The sequence below is a fragment of the Camelus bactrianus genome, chromosome 1 (assembly GCF_048773025.1).
Source record: "Camelus bactrianus isolate YW-2024 breed Bactrian camel chromosome 1, ASM4877302v1, whole genome shotgun sequence".
In the NCBI taxonomy this organism is placed as follows: domain Eukaryota; kingdom Metazoa; phylum Chordata; class Mammalia; order Artiodactyla; family Camelidae; genus Camelus; species Camelus bactrianus.
In genome coordinates, this window is record NC_133539.1 from 45578747 (window position 1) to 45606074 (window position 27328).

General features: G+C 36.0%; 1 long non-coding RNA gene and 1 pseudogene across 1 annotated transcript in view; both read right to left on the minus strand.

The window, feature by feature from the left end:
• Positions 1 to 27328, minus strand: part of LOC105080143 (uncharacterized) — a 565054-nt gene that overhangs the window by 237064 nt on the left and 300662 nt on the right. The window contains exons 4-6 of the long non-coding RNA XR_012506674.1: positions 21750 to 21836; positions 20881 to 21088; positions 3006 to 3094 (exon numbers count right to left, since the gene is read on the minus strand). This is a non-coding gene — a long non-coding RNA (uncharacterized LOC105080143). The remainder of the gene's footprint in view (positions 1 to 3005; positions 3095 to 20880; positions 21089 to 21749; positions 21837 to 27328) is intronic.
• On the minus strand, positions 1100 to 2406 carry LOC141573292 (large ribosomal subunit protein uL1 pseudogene; annotated as a pseudogene).

A 27328-nucleotide genomic window follows, 5' to 3' on the forward strand; every position in this document is an offset into this window, starting at 1 on the left:
AATCCTTAGTTTTTCAATATAGAAAATAAAGGGAATTTTAATCCTGTGACATATTTTTGCTAGTGTGAACTAGTACAAATAGGAGGTGCGGCAGTAAGTACGGCTAAAACAGTAAGTAATGCTAAGAGATTGATAAAATCTGAAATGATATGTAAAATGAGGCAAAATTCACATCTAGACTATTTCAGCAATTTTTTCCTAAAAAATATCTTCGTTATTTCTGTAGGGAGGAAAGATATGCTATTTTAGAGGCTTCCCCTTCTTTCAGTTTAATCTCTTCTAGGTGCAGACTCTGCTCCTCTGACAGCACCACAGCGCTCATTATGTACTGCAAGTCATCAGGCGGAGGTTGGGAGAGAGGAAGCCTGTTCCCCGAAGCAATTTGTTTCAGCGGTGCTGCCAGAGCATAGTTCAGAATTATCTTTAATATGAATGAGAAGCTGGAGCCACTTGAATAGGCAGATGGAGTTTCGTTTTTCCCCCCCAGACCATGGACTTGTCTGCTTCTTTTTTTAAAGTACATTCATCATCTTGGTTGCTATTTTGTCCAACCTTGTTCTGCCATTCTTTCCAATTACTCAGTTTAGTTTATCCATTCCAGGTTAGCTAATTGGCTTTGCTTCGCCTTCCTTTTCACACATTTCCATCCCATTCCACATGTAATTCAAGTCCCATTAGCTCCCACTTCATTTAAACCAACATAGGGCTCCTGGGAGTAGTAGGGCTGTTGGAAACAGGTGCAATTGGCCAGATGGCTGCCTCGCCAAGAGGGCAGAGCAGACTGAGCAGCTCCCTTGCCAAATTCAGACTGTCAGGCTGAGACAGCTAAAAGGGTTAGCAGAGGGCTGAACCTGGATTTAATTGCTATACTTTTGCTATTGGTTTCCTCTTAGACTCCAAATGCATATTGTTTTCAGGCTCAAAGCCAACTTTAAGAAACAATCAAGTTGTCTATATAAAATATCAGGCATCCACCACTGTAATGTATGCTGCCAGGATATTGCTTGGTTCTATTTTGAAAGAAGTTAAGACTAGTTCTAAAGATTATTTGGGTGCTAACTTGCCTCTGTGAACATCTATTTTCATGCCATATTTGCTACTCCCTACGACTGTCTCATGATGTTTAACTCAGAGAGCACCCATTCTGAACCTCGGATTAACTCCTAGTCTACCTTCTCCTTATTGGCCAGGGCTGCAAAACAAAATCACATGGCCTTTGCCCACTACAAATTCATGGTATCTAGTATCAAATAAGCTTTGGCCTAGTGTTTTTCTTTCATTTTTTCCCCAGAATATTCCCAAAAAAACTTTCAAATGCTACCATTAAATCCAGATTTTGCCTGCTTCACTTTTGCAAAGATGACTGACCGTCTATTTCTTATCATCTGCTGGCCATATATTCCTCCATATCTGACTTTGTTCCACATGACTCTAATGATACTGTGTATTTAAGGAAGCATCGTTAGCCTTGTAATTTCCAGTCCCAGTTATTTTTGTCCCTTCAATTCCCACTTTCCTGAACTTCAAACAATGAACTCTAAGTCCATGTAAATCACCACGAAGATTTTATTTTTTCACTTGGGCTTTGAAATAGACTATTTTTGGTTTCCATTTAATCCTCTGGTCCTATCTTCTCTTTCTCTTTTTTCTTAATGCATTATGTATGTTTGGGTGTTATTCAAGGCTATCTTGCACCCTATTGTTTCTATTTCATTTCCCACAACAAACTGACTATGCTGCATTTTTTAAGTGGTGGCAGTATGGTTTATTAAGCTGTGCCTTAGCACAGGCACTGGGGCTTGCCCATGATGCTCTTACTGTACAAAGCCCGGACGTTCCGCCAAGTTTTCTTGAGCAATGACGCCAGAAAGTTGCCAGCTAAGTGGATGCTGTACACAGGTTCATCATCTGTCATCTTTACGTGACCAACAGCCACTGCCAGACGCAGCACCTTCTTCATTAGGAACTTGATCGTGGACTTCACTTCATCAGCTTTGGCCACTATGTTCTCACTGTGGATCAGCAAAGAAAGGAACTCACCAGCCTTATTCAGACCTGGGCCAGGATTCTTGGGATCTGCTTGATCAGAGACTCTTAGCCAACTTCTTGACCAGTTTCCTATTCTTGTTGAGTTTCTTCAGAACCTTGATGTCCATGTTGGGGGATATCCATAGCCTTGGCCTCATCACAATGCTGCTGGTCCCCCAGAACACATGCAGAGAACTTGGGGCAGGGAGTGGACTTAAGCCTGATGGTGCCTGAGAAGCATTCGTCCTTCTGAGGATCACAGATAAAACAGTAACTTTTTGGTGATGACTTCCTATCAATTTCTAAGAACTTATCCCAATCACAAGTTTTTATTTTAGCTGATTTTAGGACTGGCAGGTTTTTTAGGACTGGCCCATAGGTTTTATTTTTGTTTTTTCAGTTCTATGAATTCAAGGGCTATTATTCTTTTTTATTTGTCCCATATTATCTTGTTAACTGCCCCTCCTTTTGTTACCACAATACTCTAATTTTTTCTCAACTTTTTCAGCTCTACTGTTACACATTCTAGTCTGAATTATTGTTAACATTTCCTTAAACAATTGCAATGGATTTTACCTAAAAATAATTGATACTAAAGACAACAGAAGCTAAATATCATGTAATATTTACTATGTGGTAGGTATCTTCTAGTTGATTCAATGCAGTTTGTCATTCACCCTCCACAATATCCCTATGAAGTATTATTATCTCTATGTTAAAGATGGTAACATTGAAGAACAAAGAAATTATGAAGCTTGCCCACTATTATAGAACTACTGCAAGATAGGACTCGAACCCAGGATTTCTGAGAAGGAACAACTATGCTATAACATGTCTATTTTCCCTTCTTTGTCTTCTCTCATCTAAATAACATGTGTTTAGAACAATAGCAGACATTCCTGGTCTACAAGCCTCCAAAAAGAGAAAAACAAAATCCCAACTTAAAATACTGTCCTCACAAATTCATATGCACCTACCTTACCAGACTCTTGGTTTTCTTCACAGCCTTCTCAGTCCTTCCTTAGAATTTTGATATCAGTTATATCTTTGGCACTCTGCGTTTACCCTTAGGAACAATTGGTCATAAAGGAGAAAAAAGATCTTTAGAGGGAACATATTGAAATTCTCCTGAAATAAAGGATCCTTGTGTTAAAGGATATGGCTAAAACTGTATTTTTTATCTTGAATTCACAAGTTACTTTATTACCTGGCCCCAGCACCACAATTTCATTTTTTTTTTTAGTCTATTAGTCTTCTTACATCACCAATTTTATTATGTATTTCCGTTTTAAGAAATGTCACCTCCCTCCCTGCTTCTTGAAGCATAAAATTCAATGCTGGCCTGTCATTCAAAATCTTGCAAACTATATATAACTCTTCCTCTGTTATTCCCCTAATATACACACACCACTTTAAACACAGTATTCTTGTAATTTTCCTATCAACATGCCTTTTTTCACTCTGGTTCAAAAACCTGGTGTTACGCCAATTCTGTATGTTGAAATCCTACTCTGCAAGAGTCAGATCATGGTTTTATGCTCCTCATCCCATAGCCAGAAATAAGCTCCTTCATTTCTCAATTCTCAATGTACTTTGTACTTCTCTTATTGCATTATCATATGGTGGTTTGAAGTTTTGTTCTCTCTTTATGTACGTTTCTTATGTTTCCTGGTGGATTGTAAAATATTGGTAAAAAGGGTCAGCATCATATGTTTCTTTGTATTTTCCCAAAGCTAGCAGTGGACTGCTTATAACAGATGCTCAGTAAATGTTTACTATTGACATTGTAAAAAATAAATGGTATCATTAGTATTTCAGTTTATAATATGCTTTGATGAAAATTCTAAACCTGCCATCAGCATGATGGGAATAGACAGCAATGAAGGAATGCGAAGGACAGCACTGGTACATTGTATGGTATCTAATTTCATCCTTTAAACAACTGACATGGTAGGTATCCTGACTCTTATTTTATAGGTGAGGGAATTAAGTTTCAAGAAGATTAAGCAAATGCTCAAGATCCAGATAGAAAGTGTCAGAATTGGCTGTAAAATTCAGGCATTCCTGACTCCAAAGCCATAATCTGCCCATCTTCTTTTTTATATCCATAACTAGTTTTCAGTAAGACTTACTGAAATGCCTCCTAGGCTAATTCTTTCTTCCGTGTTTCTTCCTTCATGTTCTAATTCTAATCTCTCATCAATCCGTATGTTGATTTCTAGAATATGGTCTTAACTGATTTGCTTCCCTACAAAATTTCCAGCCCTATATACTGTTTCCCATATACAGCAGCCTGACCCATTTTCCTTAAAATTTTTTCCTTTCATCGTATTTTTGCCTAGTCAACTAGCTACAAAATAAGCTTGAATAATTTTTTTCAATGATCAATTTTGCCACATCTGAAATAGGAATAATAATATAATCTATCTCATAAAGTTGCAAGTATGAAATGGATGCTAAAAGCATGGCTTTGCTCACAAAGTAAGCATTTACTATATTTTAGTTTTTACTATGTACAACATATTTTAAAACTGCTATGTCTAACATCGTTTTACACAGAAAATGAGATGCAGACAAGAATTTTGCTTACAGTCAATCAGAGAGCTGGGATCAGGTCTAAGAGTAAAATCCCGACTTACTAAACTCAACACTAATACTTTTTTTTTTTTACTATACAAAACTTGTGTGACTCACCTTACCTACCTTCCTTCCCACTGTCTGCATGTATCTCTTGCTTCGTGTCACAATACGCTCATCTGTATAACTTAATTTTGTTGTCCCTGCTTTGAAAGCCTTCTAAAGCCACTTTGGTTATCTGTTCTCTAACTCTCAGGTCCTGTTCAAATAACACTTGCTTTAAGATATTTTCCACAAAAATTGCAGGTCATTACCTACTCTTCTATGCCTGACTTTTCTCTCAGGTTTACTTTCTACATTATGCATTTATCATATAATTATATTGTACATTGCTTGTCCTATAAATACTTCATAGTAGGTGACACTAATTTTAATTTTACATAAGGAACTGCTAACACACAAAACTGGTTGAAGCTAAAAGAATTATTACCATCCTGCCTTGCCAAGACCTTCTCACCAACATCATGGCAAGACTTGGTTTCCTATTCCACATGTCACTCTAGATTGTTTTGAAGTGGGCATATTTGAGTTTCTGGGCTTTTATATGAGTATGTGAAAGATAGTTTTTCAATATTGCTTTTTGCAAGTGTTCAAAAGTCAGACTTTGAGTTCAGAGTTGTCATCAACTCTATTGCTAAAGCTCAATTTACTGCCTTCCCTAATTTGCTGCTTCTCTAGAGATTTGTGTAATGCTGAAACATGAAAATGTTTGTCCTCCAACATATATTTTCCAATGTGCCCAAGATAGCTGCCAGATTTCCCAGGATTTTTTCTTTCCTGTCTCATTGCACTGCACTCATATTTCCTCTCTTCATTTTATCTTTGCTTCCTTCAGTGGAAGAGTTATAAAAACTGCTATGGAGTCTGGGGCAATTTCCAGCTCCAGTTATAAAAAGAATCCTCCTGTTTCTGTGAACAATTCATCTCTCTGATACCTTCAATAAAATCTCTTTCACCATATTTCTCAGAGCTTTGTTGATTAACCACTTTATGCTGACCATGGGTCAGCCCAGGACTATATTGTCAATAGAAGCTAAAGAAACGTGTAACAGGAAGTCATAGTAGTTATTACTTATGGTAAAACATATTCCATTTTCCACTTGTAGATCTGTTTCTTTCATTTGTAAACCACTGTAAGGACTTGTAAAATTTATTTTCATTTTCTGCCTACATTAGCTCTTAGAATAAGTAATTCAAGTTTTGAATAAGAGCATGGAATATTACTAGCATTATCTTTTGGTAGTGGAATTACAGGCAATTTTATAATGCATTGTACAATATTTTAAAAATAATTACTAAGTTATTTTATAATTAAAATGAAGCAATTTTAATTTTGATAAAAACAAGACTTTTCAATGTTATTATCTAGTTGAAGTAATATACCATGTTATTTCCATGGAGATACCATGGTTTTTTCCTGTTACAATATTTTTAAAGATATCTACTTTATTTAATATATTACCACTTGTTAAAATTGCTCATTTTCATCAGTTTTAGTTATAGTAGAATGAGGACTGGAAATTTTAAAGAGACATTTTTATGGTCAAACTGTTTTATGGTTTCAAGACACCCTACTAATTGCTCCCGTGTCATTCATTGCCTAGTAGGAAAAGTATTTCGTGTCCAGGAAAAAAATCCATTGAATTGCCTCACAATATTTTTTAATTCATGGTAGAGAAACATATCTTGAAATCAGGACTTTCAATTGCAAAAGAAAATAGTCCACAGAAAAATTGCTTTTTAATTTTCCTAAATCTTAACTATTAGACATAGACAGAATTGGAAAGAATGTAGAATGCTTCCTAAGACTTAAATCTGTCCTAGAAGGAGATAAAAATTTGACTCTCCTATGAAACAAGGTTGATCTGAATGGTAAAACTAAGCTGAGATGAGGACCCAGTGCCCAAACTTCCAGGCCAAGACTTAGAGGAACAAAGGCATTAGAAATTCTAGTATGTTAAGGGGGATCCAAGAGTAAAGAAAACAACTCAGAGCAAAGACCAGGAAGACTACGAGCTTCTTAGACATATTCTTCTTCAATTGAGGTAATAAAGTAGTGGAATTGCAAGTGCTGAGAGATGGGGATGGTGGGTGAGCTCCCAGTCAGCATGTTATTGTCAGCACCACCCATTGTGGTGAACGGAAACACCTGAATTGTTTCTATTACATTTGAGAGAACCTTGAAAATGACTAAAAGTGAGCCACCAGGTTGAGAGCCAGTTCAGTTGGGTGAATATAGTGTAAACTTGGACACCACATATAGCAACAATTGGTGCAAACATATGACGGTGGGAACCAAGTGAGATTTACCCTCAGTGGAGGCTTGTGTAGATAGAGGACAATTCTGGATCCATATTCCTCTAATGCACGAGTCATATATAATCACTTCCAGAGAACTCCACCCAGGAAAACGCTAAGTTAACTAAGTGTTAAACTCGATATCAACTGAGTTTACCTTGGATAGGTAAGAGTAATGCTGTCTCTCTGGAAATGTCAGCGCCAGAGAAATAAAACAGCTGTGTTCAATTCATTTGTGACCACAGAAATGGATTTATGGTAAATCTAATGTAGCTGAACCCCAGAGCCTTTGACTTGCTCAAGCTTCTTCCAAAGCTCCAAAAAGAGTTCTAGTAATGCTTTTGTAAGATTTGCAAAAGTAGATTTTAGCCACAGTTGCATAAGTCAGTTGCCTCTTTCCACTCTGACTTTCCTTCAGTAGACTTCCCCTTGAGTCCTAGCATTCAATTAAGGGTGAATCCAGCTAAGTGGAAATTGCATTGAAGATATATTTAGTTTGGGCTTAATGAGATTTATGTATGTGGTCACATCTCCTTCCATGAAGAGTTAGGTCAGTGCTGGCCTCCTGTGGTGCCAAGGCACACAATCCATGGTATGTGCATGGTAAGCAGTCACACTGTGAGATGAATGAGTCCTACGGTACTCAGCACTAGCAATCTGTGGGCCGTGGAGGGGAAACAGGCTTGGAATGTGCTATGTGGGAACCTCTCCCAATCATCAGACACGTAAACATTTAAGCAGAAGACTCAGTTCTGCTTGATGCTTATTCAGTGAAAATATGCTCTTTTTATTATTACATATATACCCAATAATACAGTATCTATTACTGTCAATGCACAATAAATAGCTTTTTTATTTCCATGAAATGTTAACAATTAGAATTCTTGAATTTTTAGAGAACGAACCTGTAGGTATCCATGGAGGATGTCAGTGTGCTAACCATGTATTTTTCATTGCTTTATAATAAAGTGCAACTTAGCATTATATTTCTCATTGAGTTGTGAAACTGAAACTTTTCTAAACTATCAATAATAAAACAAACTTATTTCAATCATTCTAGACAAAATGCCTGAATTTTTTTCTATACTCTCTACAGAAAATGGTATAAAATCATTAATGTGTAAAGAGGCTATAAAAATTGTACAGCCAAAATTTTAGGGAACAAAGTATTATAGAAGCATGTCAGATAGTTTATTGATATAAGTATTATGCTATTTTCCTGAATTTTATAATGCCTGTGGCATGTATCAGCTTTAATTTTTTTTAATTTTATGAAATGCTTTTAGTTTTAAATAAATATTTAGTTATATATCCAATTTTGTATTTCTAATTTTGAATTCTTTTCTTCTGAAATACCCTGTGCCAATTATCTACACTCCAAGCCTTCTAAACCTGTGACCAGAAATATCATTGTACTTTTTACTGATGCTTGAATGCAAGCTTCATGAGAGCAGGAATTGTTTTTCTTTTGTTCACTGCTATATAGCAAAACTTATACAGGATCTGAGATATAAAAGGTACTGAATCAACATTTATGAAACAAATACAGGTCACTTTTAAACTTTATGTTTCCAAGCTGAAGAAGTCTAATGTTTTATTTGTTCTTATTCAGTAGATATGTTCCACCCAGCTTCCTGTATTAAATTTTTCCCAAAAATAATATGGTATTTACAAGGAAAAATTGCAATTTTTTTTTTTGCAAAACTCTAGTATTTTGAAAAGGATTTACTTTTTTGCAGTAGTGAAATTCAGTTTGGAAAATATGCAAACACAAGCATTCAGGAAAGTGCAAGGTGAGGGAAAAGGAAAAAATCTAAAGACAAAATAGGACAGATTATTACAGGAGGATGAGAAAGGCAAGAAAGAACAAAAATTGAATGTGAAAAAATGGCTGAACTCAATTTTCCCTTTCACCTTAAGAGAAACTCAAAGAGACTATATTAAAAAAAATCAGCTTTCACATTTATCCAAATGGCCAACGTACACTATACTCTACAGATAGATGTTTGAAAACTATCATCTTCATCTTTAAATAATATTTACTGACTGACAGAAGCACCCTGAGGGATAAACAGTTAAAATAACAGGGTAGCTCATATTATGCAGAGGTGAAAAGAAGTGTGAACCACATGTTGCAAAACTGAAATGCTAAATGAAGCTATGATGTGTGGGAACAGGGCCACAGATGTTCAGATGTCACTTGTTGAGACTGGGCTCAATAGACCAGACTCAACAAACCACAGAAATTTAAAACTGGGGGGCTCTGATATTAAAATGCTATGACTTAAGAAAGCTTTAAGGTTTAAAATAGTAGCTCCCATTTGTCCAACTCAAACTTGAGATTATGCGCTTTAATTTTATTTTCATTTATTCAATAGTGAGCTCATACCAATAACAAAACTGATTGTTTAAAATCATAAAAAAAAAAAAACCAAAACTTTAAATTGCTAGAGTAAGTTGTTTCATTTCCTTCTCCCACTACAGACTTCTTGAATTTACTTTGCACTTTAGTGTATCACTTTCTTAGTGCTGAAAAAAGTATCTATATTGCTTAAGTAAGTTATTGTTTCCCTCTGTGCTTGCAGGACCCCACACAGAAAGAGAACTCTCTCTCCTCTCTCTCCCCATCTCCTTCTCTCTCAGATCCCATATTGATGTGCATAAACATTCGTGTCTGTTTTTATGTATCTGTTCAGTAGCATCTATGAAGTTCAAGTTTTGTTTAATTTTATAATTTTTCAAAATTAAGTATTTCTAGTGATTTAATTACCTTGTATTGTTTATTTAACCCATTTATTAACAACAATTCCTTAAATCTTTCGTTATACAATGACTCAAGTCAACCTTGATTACACGAAAAACTAAACAGGAAAGCATTATAATCATGAACTATTGGGAATCCATAGGCTAGCTCATTTCTGTTTCAGTAAAATGTGGCTTCATAAAGCAGAGATAACACTAACTGCCGCTTCAAGGCCTCAAGTGTAAATCAGGCAATGTCAAAGAAAGTGATGTATTTGGAGTTCTTTGAGAATAACGTTTGAGTGTAACATTTGAGACGACATTATTGATGATTAAGTTTTAAATAAGCATTAAACTTTACTGAGTATCTGCTATATTCTCAAGGCATGCAGTGTGCTAAGTTCTTTACAGTCTTCCTTATATTTTATCCTCAGAACTCTAAAGTGTACGCATTATTATTGGCCCCGTTTTACTGATAAACAGCTTGAAGCTCAGATCATTTAAATAAATTGTCTGAAGATATAGTAAGTAAATTTTAGACACTAATTAAACCTTGGTCAACCTAATTTCAGAGAATAATTTCTTAAGTGTTTTCCAACTTAAAATGCCAGGTGAATTCAATTATTTTAGTAGTTATGTTATTATCTTAATATGTATTAGGAAAAAAAGCATATTTAACCCATGATTTCACAGATAGGATTTTGAGAGGAGACTATCATAGACATTAAATTTAAAGTGAATTAATCTAAATAGAAATATTAAATAATAGTATAAATGATACCCAGACATAGTAACATCAGGAAAGTGGAATTTAATTGACTGAACTTTAGGAAATCCTGTAACGACTTATTGTGCACCTCCAGTCAGTAGCACTGCTAAGTGGGTGCTATTCAGAACTGGTACTCAGGGAAGCTGGGGAGGTTATATTTAGTACCTACCACATTCCAGTAACAACTTACTAGCACTGTGTCCTCATGATGCTCTTGGGTTACCAAGGAACCATTCTCTATATATTTGGAATTCATTTCCTCTCTTCAAATTTATCTGACCTATGTTCACTACTTAAATACCATGCTACCTGGCAAACTATCAAACGAGTTTCCTCTGAAAGTTAACTTTTTACTGTAACAGCAGCATTTATACCTAAATCATAGGAGTGAATAATTATGGTATTTCAGGCATTGTGTCACAGCCAGAATGTTATTTACAAGTAGGAAGGCTAAGTCCTTTAGATGCTCCCTAAATCATACCAGGTAATTGTGATGTCAAACTGGTTGTGAAGGTGACTCTCCTTTCATTACCAGTAGGAGTCATATCATTTTGAGGTGTATGTTTGTTTCATCTCATGACAAAGAAAAATTTTCCACTTACATGGGAAATGAAAGTTTAATGATAACTTCATACAACTATTTAATTTTAAGTCATGTCAACAACTGAAGATTCATTGAGCACCAGTTGCGTACTAGCCATTATTCTAGGCACTGAGGATACAAAGAAGTAGGCAAGGGGGGAGGGTATAGCTCAAGTGGTAGAGCGCATGCTTAGCATGCACTAGATCCTGGGTTCAATCCCAGGTGCCTCCATTGAAAAACTAACTAACTAACTAAACCTAATTACCCCCCTCTCGAAAAAAAAAAATCAAATAGGATCATTAAAAAAAAAAAGAAGTAGGCATAGTTCTTACTCTTAGATATTTTATTATTGAGTGAGTATGTGTGTGTGTCTCTGTGTGTGTGTGTGTGTACGTGTGTTCCAGGCTGAGATGGAAGAGGAGGAGCGACACAGGGCTGGGGGAGAAACAAATGAACAGATGACTGTGTTGCAGTGCTGTGAACTCTGCGGTGGCAAGCCTGAAGGGTCTCCTTAGTGCAGAAGAGAGGCATCACCTCATCCAGGCCAGGGGTGCTTAGAGAAGGCTCCCTAGAGGAGTCATGGCCTGAGTTGAGTCTTCAAGGAAATGTGAGGGTTGGCCAAACAAACAGGGAGAAAAGAGCATTCAGGGCAGAAGAAACAGAACAGACAAAGACATGGAAGACACAAAGCTGTCGCTATTGAGGAAGAGCAAATAGGTCAGTGTGGTAAAGGTTACCTTGAGCTGGGACTTAAACTCAGTGTTTCCTCTATACTATGTGATGCTATGCAGTCCGTATGAGCTACAGCCTGGAGCAAGCAGACCTACTGAGAAAATACCCCCTTGTCACTGAAGCTAATGGTATTAATATAAAACTGACGAAACTAACTACTGCATTTAATGACTCACTATTTAGAATCCCAAATCCCTCAAAAAGATGTTAACTTAAAATGTAATGAATGTAATATAATGTAAAAGTCACATGAATTCATTTATCTATTTACTTATTCAATAAGTATTAAGAACCATTTACATGTTACAAAATTGTGCTGGTGGAGAGATGCAGTGATAAGCAAGCTATGCCTTGTGCACCTAAACACATCACACTGTAATAACAAAAATGTTCTGCCTTGAGTCTGAAACACAAGAGACAAACAGCAAAAACTGTTCAGTATAATGATGGCCTTATTGAATAGAAATGGGCTGCTCTGGCTACTATCACAGGTTTCCTGGTTTGCTTAGCAGTTTTATCCCTATCGTAGTGTAAAGACAGGCATAGATCAGCGTTGATAACACTATTTCATAAAATCATCGAGTATCTTTATATTAACTCTTTGCTCATTAAAAACATTTTCTGACAGTAATTTCACTATTCCACCTAGGAATAAAATGGATTGACAAAAACAGGTGTGTCCTGAATCTCTTGGCTGTTCTAATCCCCATTTTCACCTAATATTACGTCTGACCAAGCAGGAGCTTGTGATTTAGGGCTTATGACTACTCTCTGAGGCCTCATCACTGCAGTAGGAACTAACACGGGACAACCCACACTGCGGAACAGTGCAGACTAGTGGAGACTAACACAGAGGGTCCAAGACTGAGGATGACAGAGTCCGCAAGAAGGGCACTTAGCTTTTGTTGCTTATTCAGTCAGCCACTGTCTTTCTCTTTATTTTATACTAATTGTACAAGGCAGTTATTACAGATGTTCAAACATAGAAAATAGAACACCCTATGTAACCAGAGTCCATCAGCAATAAATACATTAGTATGTATCTCTGAAGAATGCTTCTTTTTAAAAAAATATAACTTTGATGCCAATTATTACTTAAGTGTTTACAATAACATCTTAACATCATTGAATACCTGCTTAAATGCTCAAATTTCTAATTGTCTTATATATGTTATTTTTCTTAATGAATCAGGATAATAATAAGGAGTACATATTGCAAATTGTCGATATGTTGTTTAAATCTTTTTTAATTTATAAGGATCTCCTTCAATTTTATTTTCCTTACTTGCAATTTAAATGTTGGAAAAAAGAACCGTGGTACTGACTGCATCTTTGTAGTGTCACCTGACATGTTCATTAGTCATGTGTATTTTCTTTAAATTAACATCTGGATCTAAAGATTTCTTTTAAATTCAGTTTCTCCTATATTTTATTCATTTTTGACAAGATTATGTCACAGTTATAAGTTCTATCAAGAGACACAGCCTCTAGTCATCCTTTTTTGTGATGCCAGCAGCTATAGATGCTTAATGCCTAGATCTAAATTACTTTTAGAAGAATCAACTTATCTTTGCAACAATGTCTGAAGGAAACCTTTTGTTCTTCATATCCCCATCAACTGAATATAGAAAAAGAAAAATGGATGCATATAGTATTTCTTCTAGAAAGAAAGAGATAGAGAGAGAGCTAGAGCAAGAATGAGAGAGACACAGAGAAAGAGAGGTCATCAGAGATCATTTAATTGATGATCTAATTAAAAGAAATAACTACTCTTAGGAATCTTATAATTGACCAGTAATATCAGGCAAGTTATTTCACTGATGGTATAGAAATCCTAGTGAATAAAAGCCACTATTTTGATACAATGCTATAGTAGATATTTATATATTTTCAAGCCCCATTGGACCTCAACACAATAAAGATGATTTCTGTAGTCTGGAAATTGTTTCTGTTTGTATCTGCTTATAGTAAGACTGGATAAAGTGAAGCATGGAAGGCACCATGTCACACGGACCTATAATTAAAGTCCAATACGAAGTCAGTAGTAGAAATTAGAATGCAGCTAATATATATTTCAGCACTATTTTAGACAACATGTTAAAATCTTCCCTAAACCAATAAAAGAAGCACAAATAGAGATGCAGTGAAGAGAGAATTCAAGTTAGGGAAAATGATTTTTTTTTTAAGCTTCGAAGGATAGGCACTATTTGAAATAGACCTTGAAAAGAAATGTATATGTTGAGAGGGAGATTGAAAGGCATTCAAAATGGAAGGTAATGGAATGGAAATGGACAGCAGCCTGGTTTGGGTGGAGAGTGGTGGATTAAAGACGGGTGAAAAATCTGTGAATGTGGATGGAGCCTATATATTAGTTAAGTATACTAGGTTTGGAGATGGATACTCTACAGTACAAGTTTTAGCTCAGCTTCTAAGTGGTGGTGTAACTCTGTTAGTATGGGTCTTCTGAGAAGCACATATCAAGACAGCATTAGGCATGCAAGAGTTGATTGAAGTAAATGCTCATGAGAGAAAATGGGAGGGAGCTAGAGAAGATCAAGAAAGTTGTCAGACCATGATTTACGTCACTTGTTAAGGAGAAAGAGAAGGAAGGAAGGATGGTTTTAGACTGCAGTGTAGCTCAGGAAAACTTATAAAACATTAGTAGTAAGTCCTTGAGTCAAAGTTGTTTGTCAGAGGAGTCTTGTATCTCCCAGTCATTGAATGGGAGCCCTTAGGAACTGTGACTTTGGTGCATACATGGTGATGGATTTCAGAGCCCAGCAGCTGAAGCCATGGTCAATTACACTCCCTACCCTGAAGGATACACTTTTGTGGCTTTGAGTAGCTAACTTTCTGAGTTGCAGCTCTGCCATTTATCAAGGGGAAATATGAATACTTATTTCATAGAGTTGTTGCCAATCAAATGAGCACAGATCTATAATTTAGAAAAATTACAGTATAGAAGTGGTTTCAGATATGATGTTGGTGGCTTTGATGATTATGGCAAATAGATGTAGGGGTAAGAGTTTTTCTTTAATTGGGTTAAAAATCAAAAATCTATAAGGTCTTCTTGGCAAAAAAATGTGGTATTATCAAACCACTTTAAGAATAAAAAAAAAGCAGTTATTGAGAGAGAAGTATCAGAATAGGGAAAGGCACTGTCATCTCACGGAATTAGAGACAAAGCAGAGAGAAGTAGAGGGTATGAGTACAAACCAATCTTATAAAAGAGATTGAATGAGGGAACCCTATTAGAAAATGTTCATATTAAATAAGGCAACATAATAGGAGGTAACAAAATCCTGAACTCAAATGTTGCCTGTAATCATGAAAAGGAAGGAGAATATAAATGAAACACAGGAGAATTCATCTATGGACAGGATATCTGAGTTGATGTGTAAGGTTAGAGGAAAGAAGAAGCAAGCTTTATCACCAAGATTTCAAGTTAGTATCTTGGGACTGTTGATTGGGAGTAAAAAAAAAAAAAAAAAAAAAAAAGGAGCAAGTTTAAAAAATTAAAAACTTTAGGTTTAGATATTGTCTATCCATTTAAATTTTAGATTTTGAAACTGTGCTATTAGCAAGTTATTCATATCTAAAAATGAATGTTAGCATCTTAGGAATAAGTTAGATCAGTAGTAAATACACTTGAAATGCAAAAGAATAGGAATGAACTTGTGACTAAGAGAATGCATATGGTCACCAAGAAAGTAAGTACAGAAGAGTGAAGTAAAGCAAAGCCAGGGCTTTCATACATTCCTGAATTTAGCTCGAAAGTAGAGTCAGGGCTTTGTGGTGAAAGTGAATGGAAAAGGAAAGTAAGAAGAAAAAAATCAGTGAATTCAGAAATTTAGGAGGCAATGATAAACACTGGCCAGGAAAATACACCAGAAAAGCTTCAACACTGGAATCAGAATTGAAGAAGAATTAAATAAACTTGTTAATTAATCTATGAGACCACAGTTTCATTAGGTATAGAATTATAAGTATTTAAAATAAGTTAACTATGTGGACGATAAGGCCGTTACGATACATTCCTTTTCTAAGATTACTGAAAGAAAATGGAAAGAAAGTGATGAAACAGTAAGCAGTTTTGGGGCAGCAACATTTGGAGAAGTTTGTATTTTTGTTTATTTTTCTCAGGGAGTTGTTTGTTGCTCATCCCAAGCACCTTTGCAGACGGAGGGAAAGAAAATAGTTGGAAATGAAAATTTAAAGAAACATGTGCAAATTGATAGATAATTTAAACGGCCATAATTGATAAACCGAAGTCCTAGGGAAGACAGAACAATGGGTGGGATTAGAGCACAAGCAGAAGGACCAGCCTTGGTTAAAAAAGATTATCCCTTCTCAGAGGCTGCAAAGTAGAAAAGAGAGGGAGAAGCTGTGGGGTGATTTTAAGAATGAAAAAGATGGGAGATGAGTATTTGCATGTGGGGAGCCTTACATTTCTCCATTTCTCAGTAAATTAGGGAGTAATACCATCACCCCTTTTCTTATCAGTCACAAAATTTCCTTAATGTGATAATTTCCGCTGCCAGCCATAATGTACTGATCACATTTCCCTTGCTTGTGCTCTTTAAAATGCCTGGAAACTTCTGCTCATTCCTGACAGTATTAATGAAATGATTCCATTAAGGCACAAATTAGGCTAATATTTTATTGAATTAATTTATTTAGATTGAGTCTGATTACTTAGGTATCATGATAATCACCCTGGAAGCATTTGAATAAAATAACCCAATTAATTTAATAAATTCTTCATTTACTCTTGCATTCCAGATGTAATTAAAACAATCAGTTTAACCCATTAATATGGACTTAGCAACTTGGCCTGTCAAACGAAGATATAGCAACAAACAAAAAAATCACTCATAAGGATTTTCTCTAGGAACATGATCAAGTCAGTTACATTCACACATTTTATGTATGCATAATGATGTATGGTTATTATTTTATATTTAAAGTAAAATTCACTCTTATGTGAAATTCTGATTTATTAACAATTTAGTAATAGCTAATTTTGGTTCTACTTATGCATTAGTGAATACTATTATGCATTAAATCACTTCCTTTCCCCAAGGGCAATATATATATTAAGAACTACTGTCAATGAACTGTTCACTGATCTCGGCCCTCCTACTACATTTTCCCAGGAAAATTCAATCACAGCTGTGTAACAGAGACATAATAAGAGGGAAATATTTATATAGACTTTGGTATAACTGTGACCTTTTCAAACCAGAATCATTCATACCAGTCTTCATTAGAGTTGAGACCCAACCAAGACAAAATTCAGGTAACAGAAGGAACACATTCTCTTGACAAGATTACATTCAGTATTTTGTAGTCATAATTTGCAAAATATGGCCAGTTTTCCTGAACCAAACAAAATCATAGGACTACTAATACCCTGTGATGAAAAATATCACAACCTACTTCAGAAACTGGCAGCTTTCATGAACTACATTTTGAAAAGCCGTATGTATTCCAAAAGCTATAAAGTGTCATTGCTTTCTGGTACTTTAGTAACAAACACTTAAACCTGAACACCATGAGGAATGGAACACAGGCTTTTTTTTTTTTTTTTTTTAATCTGAGTACTTCATGAGAGAAATGATGCCTGTTAATCCATGGTTGGTAACTCATATGCCAGGATTCAGATCTAGAAAGCAAGGAAAAGTAGGTGTATCTGCCTGAGGTCAATGTTGGTGACTTAGTTAATAAATTAATTTTTAAAAATACTAGTCTAAATTTTATCTTTCCTTTTAGGCTATTCATCTCAGCATCTTTCCTGTCTTTGGCAGCTGTTATCAACAATCCTGCAAATACATCTCTGCCTCTATTCTCAGAAAAACTCCTATTCATTCTGGTGGGAGATGTCTTACAACGTCCCAACAAGGCGTCATCTAAGTAGAATGGGCATCAGTCACAAGAATGTCGGATTCTGAATCACCCCTCTGCTATGCTCTAAAGCTTCTTGGCAGAGACAGAAAGAGGGATGTTTCTTCTCAATTCATCTCCCTTCTTTGTAGCACTGTCACAAATCCCTACAAGAAAATGGACATGAGTCAACTGCATAACCTCATGGTCAGCAGTGTCCAGTCAAAGAGAAACGTGAATCTTCACAGAGGACGTTAGAAGCAGCCCGGCACACATGCTCATTTCATTTGCTATTGACTACTGGTATCAGAGGAACCTTCAACCTCTGCCAAGGCCCTTCTTTTATGGAGCTAAAAACCTAAAAGGTTCAGGGGCATCAAAAAAATCAGAAGCCAAAATGAAGTTGCCTACTTTTGTGATATGACACATTCCTGCTTCTTAAAATGAAAATAATTCTGCAATAGTTCATAACTTATTTTAAAAAAAGATGCATTTGGCCTGCTTAAAGGATAGCATTTGGAATACATCTGTACGGATTTTACACACATGCACATACATACACACACAAATTTGCTACTGAAAGCCTCAGTTTAGCCAACTGTCTATCATTAACTTTGTTTGATCACTTCTGATTTAGTAACTAAGAACCAGTTGGTACCCATATGGAATATTTCTTTATGGTGCTCTGGGGAGAATGGATTTATGAAGTTGTTTTCAAATTATATTTATCCTTGTTATATATTGAGAAAGAGAAAGGAGAAAAGAAAAAATTCTCATTTTCTTGTCCAGTTTGTTGCAAGTGGACTAAAAGATTACCCTGGACTATTTTAAATTTCTTTTATTTGTAGCTATGTTTTTGGCCTTCATATGTGTTTATTAAGTATAATATTATCTGCTTTGTCTGGCTTCTCAAAGCAGCAGCCAGACCATAACAAAGTGAGGGTTGAGAAATACTGTTAATAAGATCAAGATATATATGCAAATATGTGGGGCCATCAGTCTTCCCTCACCACAGGAAATTATTTAGGAAAAAGAAGCAGTGCCTTGTTCAAAGCAAATGCGTAGCCACAAATGCCATCATTATTGTTACTTTCAACTCTGATGTTTCTACCTTGCTTTTTCCATCCTTTCATTCTCCTATGCTTTCTTTTGTTCTAACTTTAACTCAAACCCATAGAAACCTGACACCAACTTTCTACTCTCTCATGGATGCTTGCTTTCAATTTTGTTTTTGCTTCTTCTCACATCTTCTCATTACACTTTTCCTCATTTTCCTCAGACATAGTGCTATTCTTTTATTATCTTTCTTTTCCTTTTCATCCTGCCCTTCCAACCTATAAAGATGATTCTATATATATCTATCTATTCTATATATCCTGCAGGGAAGAAATTCAACTGACTTGTATCTAGCTAGAGGGAGAGGAGAGGAGAGGAGAGAAAGGTAGGGAGAGAGAGTTTTTTGAAGTATTTAGCATCCAACACATGGGACCTGAACAAATAGTATTTGGATCTTCCATTGAGAGATGGAATAGCTTCACTGCCAGCCCAGCCTTTATGTTTGGAAGCTCCCTGGTGTGCTCCTACTTTCTCCCAGTTATACAATTCTAGGTGCTGCTGTGAAGGGATTTTGCACATCAAATTACAGTTCTCAATCAACTGAATTTAAGATAGACTATCAGGTGGACTTGACCTAGTTGTATGTGCCCTTTGATCTGAGCCTAGAGACACAGGAAGTCGGAGACTCAGTCAGAGAGAGATATTCCTGTTGGCCTAGAAAAAAGCAAACACTAGTAAGGAACTGTGAGTGGCCTCTAGGAGCCAAGAGTGGTCCCTGGTCCCAACTGTTAAAAAATGGGGCCATTCCTACAACTACTAGTAACTGAATTCTGCCAACAACTTTAATGAGTTTGAAAGAGGACGTGGAGACTCAGACGAGAATGACAGTGTAACCAACACTTGGTTGCTGGCTTGACTATAACCATGTGAAACTCTGAACAGAGAACATAGCTACACCATGCCCAGACTTCTGACCAACAGACTCTCTAAGATAATAAATTTGCATTTCTTCAAGTCATTAAGCTTATGGCAATTTTTATACAGCAACAGAAAATAAATACATTCTTCATAAATAAACTTCAAAAAAGCAAGTTTTTCACATATCTGTTGTTGCTTGGTTGGCCTGTAATACGCTAAAATTCTTTTTAACAAAGAAAATTTCATGATTCCAAAAAGAAAGGGAAAATATCTCAGAACACTTGTCTTATTGCTTACTAATACCAATATCTACAGGTATAGCTAATATAGATGCTGAAATAAATTACCACCAGTATGTTAAAGAATTCAGAACACAGGAAACTATAAGCAATAAACTACTATTGTAACATCACAAATATTCATGGAGTTTGACTCTTGGATACTCAATGAAGCCTTAGAATCACTTATGTTTCAAAGTGACTATTTCTAAGTTCTTTAATGGAGTGCTTCAAAATACTGCAGAAAGGACAAACACTGGACTCACCAGAACGCCTTCTCCTTCTCTTTTTATCTTGAGTGAGGGAGATACGTATCCACACGATCGATGACAAGGACTAGGATAACAAAACTTGGGGGCAGACCCCATTCTTTGAAAGTTTTTCCAGTGTAATGTCTGTTGTTAAGCGTTGTCTCCCCATTGTGTAATATATATGACAGCTAATTCCCAATTCCCTCTTGTTTTCTTCCTAGTAGAAGCCCTTTTAGTTCAGAGATTCACAATATAGCTAGTCCTCAAGGGGGATTTTGATTTGTTTGAGCCAATTAGATAATGGCATTCCTTAGTCTAGATGTGGACATGTGAATTAATTTTTCTCAATCAGATTAAAGAAAAGAATGTTTTCCAGGTTCAAGGGAGAAATCTCCCCTTTCCTTTCCTACTAGCAGTAAATAAAACTTAACGGTGCTCAGATTGTCATGCTCAGCCATCTTGAAACCATGAGGACAACCAGCCTCAGAAGGTAGCTGAGTACAAAGAAGAGAAATAAGAAAAGGACTTGGATCTTTGATTATATTAGGCTTCTCATTACAACACATTTGGAGCCCATTCTACCTCTGGACTTCTAGATATATTAGATAAGACATTTCTTTCTTGGTTAAACCACTTTGAGTCGGGGGTTTTCTGTTATCTACGGCTCAAATATCCTAACAGATAATATGAGAGATCAATACTCACTGTCAGTATGCTGCTTAAACTTCAGCTGAGCTTTATTCTCAAATGTAAAGCATTTCAAAAGGCCTGTAGAATTTCATCTTAGTTTCCCAGGCAACTATCACATGTCACTCGTGAATGTTCTGAAGCACACAGGTAATACTCCATCTCATCACCTCAATTTTAAACCTGGAGAAAGACAAATGAAATGGGTGCCAATAACTCCTCAGGCCTGTGGAGATAAAAGAAAAGAATGAAAATCCAGGAGGCAAAGGCAAGTAAACAATGTACTCTGCTATCTAATCTCCCCTTTTCTACTCTTTGTTTTCATTTCTCTTTTTTAATGCTGCCAACGAGAGATTCAAAATTAGATGTAAATTTTCCTTAGAGTTAAGCCCTTATTTCTGCATTAGTTTTCTGGACTCCCTTGACCCTTGTATATGAGTAACATCGCCTCCAGCAGAGATAAGATTCAACAATTCCAAATTCATAATCTAAGACCTTTTGTTCTCTTCTCCCCCATTTTATTCATAGGAATAAAAATCAGTTTTAGACCTGAAAAGGTGTAACAGACTTTCAGGTAAATCATTTAGATGCTAATATGTATCCTCTCAAAATGTCCCTTCAATAGGGCAGACTTATATACAAGATGATGGAAATAAAATTGAAAGAATATTTTTGGTCAAATTTTATAATTCTTTTTTTCATTATAGGCCATAAGTTGGAGATAATTTCAAGCCAAGGCTGGTAGCTTTGTTCATAGGTTCTTTGGATAGTAACCAAATGAGACTTCCATTTAGGCCACAGAAGAAATCTCATGAGATACAAAACATTCAGAAAAGTTGAGGACTTCTCCATACCCAAGAAACTTGGAAAGTGAGACCACGCCTCACCTGAACGGTTCATTGGTTCCACCTGGCTTTTTGGCTTTCACTTCTTTCCTGCTATTGTCTATTGTCCACACGGTGGCCAGCATGATCCTGTTAATTAGGAAACAGAACATCATCTCTGCTCAAAACCTCCAGCAACTTTTCATCTTACTCAAAACATTATGGTCTTTAAAACTCCATATAATCTGATTTTCTACTAACCAGCTGGATTTTATGTTCTGCACTACTTTCCTTCTCAAAGTCCACCCCATCCACCCTGCCTCCCTGATGTTGAAAACGCCAAGGCTACTTGCACTCAGTGACTCTGCCTTTGAAGTTCCTCCCAGAGATATTTGCTTGGCTCACCTGCTTCAATCAGGTTTCTACTGGAATGCCCCTATTTATTCAGATACATTCATGACTCCCTGCCCAGCCTAACAAAGAAGCAGTTTTTGCATAACTCCCTTCCCCTCACCCTGTTTATTTTTTTCGTAGTATTTGTCATCACCAGATATATTACATAATTTATTGTCTATCATCCACAAGGATATGAGCTCCATATCAGGAGCTTCCCTTCATTTGTTGCTACATCCTAGCACCTGGGACCAGTGCCTGGCACTTGATAAGAGCTAAATAACCATTTTTTAAACACACGAATAAACTTTTATTTCAATAAAAGTTGCCAAGAACAGTCACAGCATTATCTAGATAGAATACTGTTTTGACAAAAGCAATTTTATCCTTTAATTCTGTATAATGAGACTATTTTTCATTCTTTTTTTAAAAAAATGTTATTTTCTTTTAAAAAGGAAGTATAACATTCATTATAAGGAAATATGTATGTGCAAGTGTGCACATGTGTGTAAAATGTAAAAATGTAAAGGAAGGAAAACAAAATGCAGCTACAATTTCACCCATCAAGAGACAACTGCTGTTACAGACTGTATAAAAAGAAGCTATCTTCATTTCCTGAGAAACAATTTAAACTAACTTACTCCATGGACTGAAACAATTTCAACTTTTGCTAAGAAACATACTGAGCAAAGCACCTTCAAAGAGTCATTGACTGTTTAGCACAATGTTAGGTTTGATCATTCACAAAGAAGAACACACATTTCAGATTTTCTCACTGGGAGTAGCCTGGTCTCCTCATACTAGAAGTAATAACAGCACTTTTTCAGGAAGTAGACTAAGAAAACAAACAGGTAAACCAACAAAACAGCAAAAGACAAAAACAAAATAATTTAAACAGAAATGTTAGTGATCTTCTCTAGCATGTCATTCAAATCTAGTCGTTAGTGGAGCTAAACCTTATTCATCTTCCCTAATGTCTCCACCTAATGTTAGAACCAATCAAAATGTCATTTTGTATGAAGCTCAAGGCCCTATATCTTTTCTTTGACGCATAATCATACACATCAATTACAACTTCATATACATATAATATATACAACAAATTTTGAAAAATAAAATTTACATGATATCACATCTTGCACGGTGGCCACAGCTTTCAACTTTTACATAACTGACTATGCTATGGATTGTCTGGATGTTCATTTAAGCTCATAGTAGATATTACTAATATTTCCATAATTTTAATATTCCAGTTCGGTTTTGACCTTTGAATTCATCTTCCTAAATAAGAAAATTCACTCTTTGAAATTAATTCATCTCCATTCATTTATCCAGCAAAGCAAGTTGAAATGATCTGTTTTCAAGTGACCTAACATTATAATGCTTTCAGAGGTTTGTTTCATTTGAATTTTCAAAATATTGTATAGTAGATGTTCTCAAATGACATAATGATGTAAGTTTTTCTTCTTGTTGACATTATTCATTATATACATCTCCTATACTCCCTATGGAGTCCTCAATAGGACTCCCAAATGTTACTGGGAAACATTTTAAAAAGACATGACATGCTGATATGCAAGAGTCAGCAGCTTAGGAAGGCCTAGTCCCATGTTGAAGATGGCCAGCTTTAACTGATTCAGTTCAAATCCAAAAGTTGAAATGTTTGCAACATTCCTTGACTTTTACCAATTCAGAGACTTGTTTTCCAAAATTTAATTGCAACCTCCATTTTATTAATAATATTAATTCTTCTTGTAGAACAGGAAATTCCAGAAATGCACAGAGGACATATTCTTTTGATCTGTCTAAAACTCGTATCTAAAATCAAAATTTAGCCCTTGTTACTAAGAAAGATAACGCCCATAAAGCTGCTGTCAATGGGATCCATGCTCTAAGGAGAGAAGCAGGGGCCTAATTTTACTTCTAGGAGATGCACCCTTAAATAAATCTACACTACATTTTCTTAAATCGCAATCTAAGATTGTGGAACAAACGATGAGCCTCCTTTATACATTTCTCATGACATTACAGGAAAATCTTGTACTTCCAGCTCCCAAAATTGATGCCACATAGAGAAGCTAATGTCCAAGAGCAACTAAAGTATAGCAATAACGTTGACTCAGAGTATGCATAGCCCCATGCAATAAATTTGTACTTATTGATTGATGCCTCCTTCATGTTGAGCACTTTTCTAGGGGCAGGAGAACCAAATAGTCCTGTCACTCAAGGAACTTGTATCCAATAATCTAACAAAATCCAATAGTTTAACCAATATACATCAGGCTTAGAGTAAAGAGATAGATGATTTTGAGGGATTAAATCTCATAATGTATTCAGTCTTGCATCATTTAAATATTTCCTAAGCATCACCTGGGAGTACTTATAAAATGCGGATTCCTTGGCCCACTTGCCATAATCAGAATCTATCAGATTACAGCCCAGGTATACACTCCATTGTCAAGAATTGGAAACCAGCAGAAAAGAGAATAAAAGGAATTTCTAAAACTCTCTTCTTTCTTTGCACTCTTTCTTTGTCAGTCTGAATCCAACACCCTCCCCTCTAGTTCACAGAGCTGAAAATGTTGTTCAGCTTGATGTAATAATGATAACTATAATCATACAAATTACATATTCTACTCTGTGTGGTGCTGCACAGAGAATTGATGGCTTTGTGCAGGGCAGTCATGTATCAAAGCTGCAGGACCTGTGTAGAATTCAGGAAATGCCACTGCTCTTCTTCACTTTATGTTCCCCGTAACCTTGCAGTCTCTCTCAGTTGCTGTACCAGAGAGCAGGTAATCCATCAAAAGAGAAACATCATAAACTACCCTTCTGCCCTCCAAAGTACCTTTTTTTCCTGCACCTTCTGATTTCAAAATTGAAGTTGGAAGGAGTTTTGAGATAGTGTGGAATGCTTGGGGATCTTAGAAGCCTGTCCCTAAGCCTTTTCTTTTTCTTTTTTTCCTTCTTTTTCTTTCTCTCTCTCCTTCCTTCCTTTCTTTCCATTTATTTATTGAGAAGTATACTTGATCTACAATGCTGTGCTAGTTCCTGATGTACAGCAAAGTGATTAAGTTATTTATATATCTTTTTCAGATTCTTTTTTATTACAGGTTATTATAAGATACTGAATATAGTTCCCTGTGCTATACATTGGGACTTTGGTGTTTATTCTATATAAAGTAGCGTGTATCTGTTAATCCCAAGCTCCTAATTAATCCCTCCCATCTCCCTTTACCATTTGGTAACAATAAATGAATCTTTCTTATTAGAGAAAACTTCTCTCCTCTCAGACACTTGGCTACTCTAGACAGCTGTCACAAATTCTGTAAGAACTGCATTGTGAGAGGGAATGCTTTTCTATCAGATTTGTCCAGCAGCCTGGCTCAACTTCCAGTGCCGGAAAAGACCTGTGCTCCTCTCTGAGTGTGCCAGCACTTCTGCAGAGTTTCTTCATGTATAGGAGTGTGTGTATGTGATCTTTTCTTCATGCTTTTGAGAGAGGAACAATAAGGACCAAAAAAGACACAGGAAAAAAAGGAGGGGGCGGGATTTGCCATGGAGGCAAGAAAATATAATCAATATCTAGTGTCCTCAGCAGTTTGGGAGCAAGCACAATCTTCATCATTTATGCAGCTATTCCTGTCACCGCCCAGCGGCTCTCAGAGCAGGACCCACCCTGCCCAGGGCGATAGAGTTTTGTAGTTTCTGGAGGCAACAAAGAGACCCTTGTCATGCGTTTATTACGATGTAAAGCCCAGCTATATTACTGGAAGCCTTTCCATTTCTTTCACGCACACTGAACCTACTAACGGACTGTCTCATGTTCTTTGCTATTTTTAATTCAATATTCCATCACTTTCATTTTCAAGATGTCTCAAAGAAAACTAAATTATTATGATGTGCTTGACATGCAGGCATCAAAATGGACTCATATCTTGGCATACCTTCAGTTCAGTGTTTGTGGACCAAAGATTGTTTTACAGGTAATTTCTGAAAATGGATGAAGAGTCCCAATTCCACTGTCACTCACATAAGAATGTCAGTGACACCATTTCATATGAAGGCAATGTGAACCAAGGAAAGTTGTAGTTTATTATGGAAACAAATGTACTAATCAGTCCTGAGAAGACACTATCTTACAGTTATTACATGTTGAATCTACACTACATGTAGCTTATACGTAAGGCATATATAGTATTTTTAAATGAACATGGGTATATTTTTCTCCCAATAGGAACTAATTATCACTGCTTTTGAGGCACCAAGCAACTCTCCCAAATAGCAACTCCTTTATTTCACATCCAGAGGTAGGCCATTCCTTTTTTGAGTTTTATCCCCTGTCTGTATCCCTAAGCAACAGTATTTAATTTTATGTTTATTAATTTTTTTAATGAATGAAATCATACACTTTGCCATCTACTTTGTTTATTTAATATAATTTGTGCCCATTCACTTAGATGATAGAGTTACTTTATTTTCACTGCTGAATATTATTCCATTGCACAAATATCACAATTTTTATTTATTCAATATTTACTCAGTGGACATTTAAAGTGCCTCCAGTTTTGTTTTATTTTGTTTTTCACTATTAGAAAAATTGCTTAGCTCTTGTCATCAGATACTGTTACATGTGAAACAAAGTCTAGGTTTTAATTTCCTATTAAATCCACAAAGGAAGTGACTACACTGTGCAAGATTCATTGTTTGGTTCCACCTAGGAGGTAGGTCACATGTGTCTCTTTAGCCTTGTTTATGACTGGGGAAATTTTCATGGTATTTTGTGGGGCAGGGTTTCTTTTCTCCTTCCATTTCTGCAGTTTGGACCTTGCTTTACATTCTCTACCATCATACTCACTTCCCACAGAATTCCCAATATACAAAAAACAGACACACACACAAACAAAAAAACAAAGAAAAGTTCACTTCACATAGGCAATGAAAAGATGCTCTGGCAATCATAAAGAAAACAGTAAGGGAATCTTTCTGTACTGTTTCCTGCCTATTATTTCACATTGAGTATAATAAGGTATATGTTTTTACTCAAAATATGAAATTTATTGGCGAATTTCTGCTTAGCAAACTTCTGTCAGTGTAAGTTTCTCAGCACCAAGTGTCCACCTCTGATTTATTAGCTCCAGCTCCTCTCTGGGACGGTTGCTGCATCTCCATGTGGCTCATCTACTTTTCCCCTTTGGCTACTGAGCTTTACGGACCGTTTCAGGAGTTTTATTACTACAGCAAGGATG